The sequence below is a fragment of the Melitaea cinxia genome, chromosome 21, assembly GCF_905220565.1.
Source record: "Melitaea cinxia chromosome 21, ilMelCinx1.1, whole genome shotgun sequence".
Classification (NCBI taxonomy): Eukaryota; Metazoa; Arthropoda; class Insecta; order Lepidoptera; family Nymphalidae; genus Melitaea; species Melitaea cinxia.
The window spans coordinates 6,247,154-6,255,708 of record NC_059414.1 but is presented as its reverse complement, the minus strand read 5'-3'; the positions used below and the strand labels follow the sequence as shown (position 1 = coordinate 6,255,708).

General features: G+C 30.0%; 1 long non-coding RNA gene across 1 annotated transcript; it reads right to left on the bottom strand.

Annotated features, from left to right (window-relative positions):
• Window positions 1–678: 678 nt before the first annotated feature.
• Window positions 679–7,101, bottom strand: LOC123664181. Its single transcript, XR_006744792.1, has 3 exons — window positions 7,012–7,101; window positions 4,739–4,744; window positions 679–689 (listed from the first exon to the last, which is right to left on the bottom strand). It is a non-coding gene; the product is annotated as an uncharacterized LOC123664181 (long non-coding RNA).
• Between the last annotated feature and the right edge of the window lie 1,454 nt (window positions 7,102–8,555).

The window sequence follows — 8,555 nt, the reverse complement described above, 5'->3', positions numbered from 1 at the left end:
TTTTCGGGTAAAGGATATAGGCGTGAGTAATATTAGTGTTTTGGGAGTAACAAGGCGAGGAATAAATAAATATGTAATAAATAAACGTCTCTCACTAAACGGCAACCAACAATACTTAAATCGTTTACTGGGGTCAGAAAAGATATGCAACGCTCATATTCCCGCCATATACACGCACTCCCATGAAAAATATTAATCATTCAATATGTACATATATGTTGATTTCCTGGATTGACATCCTGATTACCAACGTTAATTGCAACGTCAATTGCTGTGAACACTGCTCCATCGCAACAAAATTATGCTATAATTCTAACACATTATAAGATATTTTTGTTGCGATGGCGCTCGGATAGGATTTTCTCAAAAAATTTTGCATTTACTCTCAATGACTAAACAAAATAGAGTTTCGGTTGGGTCAACTATTCCTGTTTTAAAACCTATGTTAAATACCTTATCATTTACGCTTTCATGAACGTCAATAGAGTCTTAATATGGTTATCACTATAAATTCTATTTTAGACGGAAAATTGAATAATACCTGCGCACTGGAGATAACACGTAAAGTCATCTTGAGACACTCAAAGGCACTTTATTTTTAAAACATTTTTAACAGCTATGAATAAGATTATTTAAGCTTATGAAATATTGAAAAAAGCACGTTTGCTTTTGTTAGGTTTATATGAATACTTTTGTTCTAATATAAAAATTTGATAAAGTTTCAATCGGAATAATAACAATATAACTTGTTAGAATTCAGAACCAAATTCACATTAGGGTTTTTAACTATAGTATGTATTCTGACAATCCTGTGTGGTTACAGCAGTAAAGAATATACCCACCCCCTGACTTTCCGTGGATGTAGTAAAAGGCGACTAAGGGATAACATAGTTCTACTACCACCTTGGAACTTAAAAAGCCGACCAATGGCGGGCTAACTATCCTACTACTGGCTTTAAAATAAACAGACGATACTGTCCGTCTTTAGCGCGACAAAGCCAGCGTGGTGACTACGGGCAAAACACATGACTTCACGACGTTTTGGCATGAACTTGGGAGGGGACTAATAAGATATACGGCAAAACAACGTTTGCGGGGTCAGCTAGTAGGTATATGTACAATTATTACAGAATGTACAATGCTACAATCTTTATAGTTATTTTAGAAGAATTTGTAAAGCTTTTTAATATGACCAGCATATATTTAAAATGCCTGTAATTATCACAATTGTTGCAATTTATTATATTTTTTAACTTTAGACAACTGCTATTAAATAAGCTTAGTAATCAAATACACTTATAATGTTAATTATTAATGATTTCATAATCTTAATATCATTACTAAATAATTAGACGAGAATTAACCTAAATTTACATTTAATATTATCTTATTATCAATTAACATTGCCTCAACATCAAAAAGACCGTACGCCTATCTTAGACATTTTTCAAATTATAAGTATCCCATAGCCGCTAATAGTGACTTTTGCTTATCTCGCTGAGAAAATGCCCCACACCGTGCCAATACATGATTGTAAACTTCGTATTGTACAATTTTCAATAAGTCTATAGAAGCATTACAACTGCCTTTGTGTACTCTGAGAGGTAGCTTAACAGATTTGTGTTCGTGGACCGTTTAGCAGTGAAACCGAATTGATTAGAAATAAGTATTTCGCTTCAGCCTGTAATATCCCACTACTGGGCATAGGCCTCTTTCCCCATGTAAGAGAAGGATCAGAGCTTAATCCACCACCAGAAATAAGTATTTAAGGCGGTTGAATATAAATTTTACACTTGGGATTATAGGTTCACTTGGAATTACAACACGTTCTTAGGCGACGTATTTGTTGTTGACCTTCATTAGTCTAACAAATTATTTATTGCCATTTTTAAATACAAAATCAATTGTCACTTCTTTCTATCGAAGTCTACCTGTTAAATATCGTTAAATAAATTAATAATTACCTTAAAACTTTACGTATTATAAAAAAACATTTGAATCAAGATCTCCTTATAAAATTGTTGGTGCTTATGACAAATTTTATGTGTGCAAAAGTTATCTACAAGTATTTCAAATTTCAGCATTGTTTTAATGCTGAAATTTAAATGAAATATTGAAATTTAAATTAAATTAATTTTTGATCAAAATATATTTCGGCGTATTCAAAAAATACTTCATTGCGTTAATGTTGTAACAGGCGTAAAAGCAAAATCGGACTAGTTAATGATATATGAAATTAAACATTTTTCATATTATATATATTTATTTTCAAAATCTGATTAACAATATATTCTTATTTTAAAACTAGTTAACTTCTTAAAACAATAAAAATTGTTGTGTTTCTTTTTATTTTTACTTTATATATATGTAAGGCCAGTTAATAAATACCTTACAGAATACAATTTAACTATTCACCATATGTTAGCTTATATAATACTTGGAAATAGTTTTGTAATAAGGCAAGTTAAATACGGGTTAGAACTTAGAAACATTCTGAATCAAGGTCACCGGCCACGTTCAAAGGTCACTTAATCTTGAAGTGGAGCTAAGCTTAAACTTAAATGAGAGTTTTGTTAACCCTTTTGTGCAGTGTATCGTTCTATCAGTTTCTACTCAAGTTTAACTTTTCGAAGACTCATTGTAGTCTAAGATTTATGTTCTCACTATTTGATTGCTTTGTTTTTGTTATATTATTAAATTTCTAGAGATTAAACATTTAACAAACACTTCCTTTGTTGTAAGGAATACGTCTATGTTTAGAAGCTTAAAGTAATTTAATATAATTATACGTTCGTAAGAGGCCTTTATATTATTAAATATTACGAGACCTATATTTATCGTGACATTTAACAAAAAAAAATTAGAATCTTTAATAAATTATACATATTTACTTTGTATAAAAAGTGTATTTCATTTTATAAAAATGCCTATCAATTAAAAGAAATAACTACCGACGATTTAAATAAAAGAAAATTCGATGTTGTTCATTCGTTTTTATAAATGCTCCAACAAACAATAAAAGTTTCTGAAAGTTAAACATTATAATTGGCTTTAATTTTTTAACGTATGTTAATGTAAGAGATTATTCCATTTAACTTTTTATAAAACAAGAATTATATAAGAATAATTTATGTAAGCTGTGCCTCTTGGTTACTCTAAAAAGTATTTCTTTATAAAATATTGTGGGGTTTGGATATAGAAGTGTCTTTCATTAATAGATCTCCTTTTTTGAAAGTCTATTCCCTAAACTAATACAAATATTCGTTATGGTACACCAAAGAATAAAAAAGACATAAATAAAAATAATATAAAAAATGTACAATAAATCTTTTCCAGACAAAATTTTGATTACAAAAATTATGAAAATAAAGTAGAAACATTTGTACAACATTTACTTGCTGATTTAAGCCATTACAAATTGAATTATTTGATAGGCTACGTGAGTATTATATTGTGTATTCTTAGTAGTAATACCAATATTATAACTATTTTCTGTTCTGTTAAGTAAAGATAATGATCTTAAAATTATATTCTAAACACATGTACAAATAAATTATAGATTAAAGTTCCAAAATGATTAATTAAAAGTTGAATAGAAAATGTCGTGTTTGAATTCTTCTTTAAATATGAGAGCTATATTTAATTCTTTAAGTTTTGAACTTTAGAATAATAATTAATATTTATTTGTACAGATTCAGGTACGTATAAAGTTATTCAATTACGTCTCGAACTTAGGAAACAAAGTTAGAGTAATTAATAAAATATACATAAAAATTGAATATATTAAAAATGAATGGATGAATGAATACATGATAAAAATGAAACAAGTACTTTGGAATTCTAAGAAAATTAACTAGTAAGTTTCTGTCGATACAGTATCTATAAACATTCAGAAGTTGGGGTAATAATCACAGTAACAAGCCTTTATGCAGCCGTCAAGGGTTTGATTCCCACTTATATTCAAATAACGATCAATTTTGAGCCATGTCTCTATGTCATGTGTTTTTCAAGTCGTGCTATTATGTAAATTGCCCAACAGTTGTTTAGTAACAAATGCTTGTTAACTGTGTATATTTTTTGGGATATTTCGTTTCATTACGAATATAATCAAATATTCTTCTCCTTAAGTCGAAGAATAATGATATCAAATACGTAACCTAGATTATACAATATTTATAATATAAATTTGATTTACGACCTCACGCTTGGATATCATCACGTAGTGAACTGCGCCGTGCCAGACTTTCGGCGCTTAATCTTTACTAAAAATGGATTTAGGACACCAGACTATAATGGGTCAAAATGAGACGCCAAAATTTCGTAACGAAAACCAAACAAGTCAAATAATCTATAAAGGGTAAAGAATTTATTTATGAAAGTCATTGTGTAAAGAGTGTCTAACATGCTTAGAAATTGCCAAATCGATTTTTTCAAGTAACATTAACTTTGTCTTATTTTTACCACGATTAAACGGAATACAATTAAGAAAAAAAAGGTATCTAAAATGGTAAAAAATTGTGCTAGGTTATGAGATACTAGAATTACTTAATTTTCTTTACTTTCCTCCGTGAAAAATGTTGTACATAATAACAGTTGTTCAAGAGGAAATTTAAATCGGAAGGTGACTTGTTGAAACTTTCACGAAAAATCTTATTTATTCAGAATTCGTACCACTTCTGAACTGCTTACCGTGTTACGAATGCTTCAACTTGTTAACAAACAACTCTTAAGCTCGGACTCAGTCCTAACTAAAACCTAAAAACCCACATATTTGAAAGTTAGACCTTGTTTTATACTTCACGAAAAGTAAAAGCTTTTCTTTTGGTAGACATAATTCTACTCCTAGTTGAAAACATAGCTTAATACAGCTTAATAAACTGAGAACATTTAACGTTAAAATAACAGTAGACTTAACAGTAAACTTACAAGTTTCAATGTTGAATTTCAATTTCAAATTTCAACCCGTATAATACGGGTAATTTAAAAATGGAGTTAGAATTATGAATGAAATTTAATTATAGAGCTAAAGAAAGCATTTTAAAAACAAGAATTAAAAACTAGAAAAACAAAATTGTAATTATATCTTTTAAAATGACAATTTTAAATGTCTCTAGTCTCGTATTATTTATTCAAACATAAATCTACGCTATTCAGTTTCACGTAATATCCCGCTGGGCATTTCAAGACTATTATTTTTATAAATATGAAACTTGGTTACAACGAACTTTCTCATAATAACATTTTAATTTTAATAACATTAAAATTTTCTTTTTTATTATGTTACAGAAATCGAACGATGCTTTAAAATTTCGTCGGATATTTTGGCTTTTTATTGTGTCTTTTACACTTTTAATAATGTGAAGTAAAATTATGATTAAAACATTTAAAAACTTTAACTTATTATTTATGTGTATTACTTTACTTTATTTATGCATATATATATTAATTATCTTATGGAGATTACTTACCTAATAGAGACGGCTATTTATCTATAAGGTCACAAATTGTACAAAGATGAAATTCCAGTGTTTATTTTAAACTTTACATTTTTTTTTTGGTCAACAATCAAGAATGTTTACTTACATATGATTTAAAATGTTTCTTTACGTCTTTAATACACGTGCTTCTTTTTTAAACTGCATTACCTTCCTCTCAAGTTCAAGCATAGGTAATGAGCCGTTAAGACTGCAAAGGGACTACACGATTTCCAGTTTCTTTGACTTGAAATTACACTAAAGTTTGCTGATATATGTAAATGTCTAAAAACTAAGAATTTTTCGTAATTATTTACGTATACAATCAGCCTATAACATCCCACTGATGGGCAAATGAAATTTATTCACTGCATAATAGCAAGAATAACCGTTTGTATTTGAAATATAAATTATAAAACTAATTCAATTTAACTTTTAGTAAAGATATTAATAAAAGTTTGTCTTCATTGAGAACTGGTAACGTGACCGCGGTCTCAAGCTATTCAAAATAATAGAACAGATATTAGTATATATTAATTCAGCCTATTATTCTTTGAAATAAACAAGTTTCATAAGATTTTAGTGTCACAAAAACTTAAATATTTCATGGATATTTATTTTAGTTAAATATATGAGATAGAGATGAAACTCAAAACCTCTTTTAATACCCAACAACGTCGTGTCGTGCGACAAAGCCGGCCCTGCGGTCACCAACCCGCCTGCCCAGCGGGGTGACTATGGGCAAAAACCCCTAAGAATTCGCGTCTATTTGAAAAAAAGTATAAAAAATAAAATACTGCAAATTTTAAACGTAACAAATCGCTATCATAGGCAAACAATTACAGTTGGAGTTTACTAACTGCTTTAGATTGTTTTACGCGCTTAATCTATCTAATCGCTTTGGAAAGAAGAGCTTTTTGATCCATTAGCTCTTTATTGACAAATTTTAAATTAAATTGAATCATTTACGCCATTAGTAACGGATTTTTTTTTTCTAACATCAAGAACCAAAAACTTTTTCTCCTACTTTATTGTACATACGAAATATAATAACAGTTTTCTTAATTGCCAAAATTTTATACGAATCCAAATGTTATACATATAAGAAAAGCAATACTTTTAATAACAAAAATATGAAACTTTGCATATTCCTCGATTCAAAATATTTGTTCGTTACGAAGTTTCATCATCATAAGAAAAATAATCAACTGTGAAATTCCCAGCCGGAGGTTAAACGCCTCTGTAGGCAGATAAGTAAATAAAATTAGTTTTCTTTTTTTCTAATTCAAATTAATGAGCAATAGAAATATTTAACAAAGCTTTGTAAACTTGTCTTTAAAACTAAAGTATTTTTTGTGTTTTTAATAAAATAAATTAAGAGATAATAAGTCGACTTTACTTAATTAGGAAAATAAATTTATACAAAAATTACCGACAGTTAACTACACGATAGACTACAAAATCTACTATTATAAATACATTTTATATTTAATTTATTTTTAAAGATAACAAGATGGGTGGACGATATCAGAATGACAGCTGGATATCTGTGGACCAGAGTTGCGCAGGACAGAGCTCAATGGAAATCACTAGAGGAGGCCTATGCCAAGAGGCACACCGAGATAAGAGATATTTTATAAACACATGTATTAATTATGTTTCTATATTTCGGTTCTTGGAAATAAAAGGCTTTATTATTATTATTATTATAAACCTTCCCTAGACGTCCACGAACATTTCAAGACCAAGATAAGATAAATCCGTTCAGCCGTTCTCAAGTTTTAGCGAGACTAACGAACAGCAATTGATAACGGGCACAACACGATTTACATTTTTTTCTCGAGACTTCAGACCAGTTAAGTTCAACTTACATTTTATACATCTATAGATTTTATGAGAGCTATGGAACCAAAACATTAATTATTGTTAGATTTTTCATACGAATGTTTTTTCCCACAACACGCAAAACCTGCTTTAAACGAAATTGGATTCAGCTTACAGTTGTGGTTCTGGTACATCAACTTATTATCTGATGTAGGTTTTATCTTTGTACTTCGCTTCAGCCTGTAATATCCCACTGCTGGGCATAGGCCTCTTTCCCCGTGTAGCAGAAGGATCAGGGCGTAATCTATTGCAGTGCTCCAATGCGGGTTGGCGGATATATTCCCTACTATGAGTATCGCTATCAGGTATACATGACAACAACCTGGAGCGACGGCTTATGGACTCTCCGAAGCAGTGGAGAGACCTGCATGGACTGCACAAATATACACACCACAGCAAACATCTGTATGGCCAATATGAATGAATCCAATGATGAAATATTTGTCATGTGCGGGGATCGAACCAACGCAACAGCGACAAACCAGTGCTTGATTCAAGAAAAAATATTATCTAATTATTACTGTGTCTATATTACACTCGGAACTTTCCAAGAACAAATCCTGTTCACATTCGATTGATTTCTTTGAGCGAATCTAAAACAATTATATTTACATTAATTTAAATTTAACGTTCGACGCTCGATGAATAAATTTACTTGCGAATTCGAATAAACTTGATTAAAGAGCGCTTCCCTGGAGCTCTGACATTAAACTTCGAACTAAAATAATTAATTTTACATATTGTAATAAACTCAATTAATAGTCGAAATTGGATTCCTGTACAGATATGTGGTAATAATTTTATTGAAATTTATATAATGTTTTTTTCCTATTATTCAAAAACAAATTTAAAAATTTCATATGAAAATTATAAATAAACATGACATATACAATATATTTGCCATACACACATACTTGCATACACGCGCGAGCGCACACATGCACACACTCGTACAACTTAATGTCCGTGTTTTATATATATGGGTGACTTATATCCGTATTTATATGTGACTTGCATTCAGCATGTAACATCCCAGGGTTAGCGGATATGTTCGTTGCTGTGAGTAACGATCTGTCAGGACCCTCAAGTCGAGAGTCTTTTTTTAAAAAAAGGAAATATTTGTTTTAAAGCACACGTCTAGCGCGGGTGGATGATGGGAATGAGACTGCCTGTGGCGGATAAGTATTAACTCCTGCT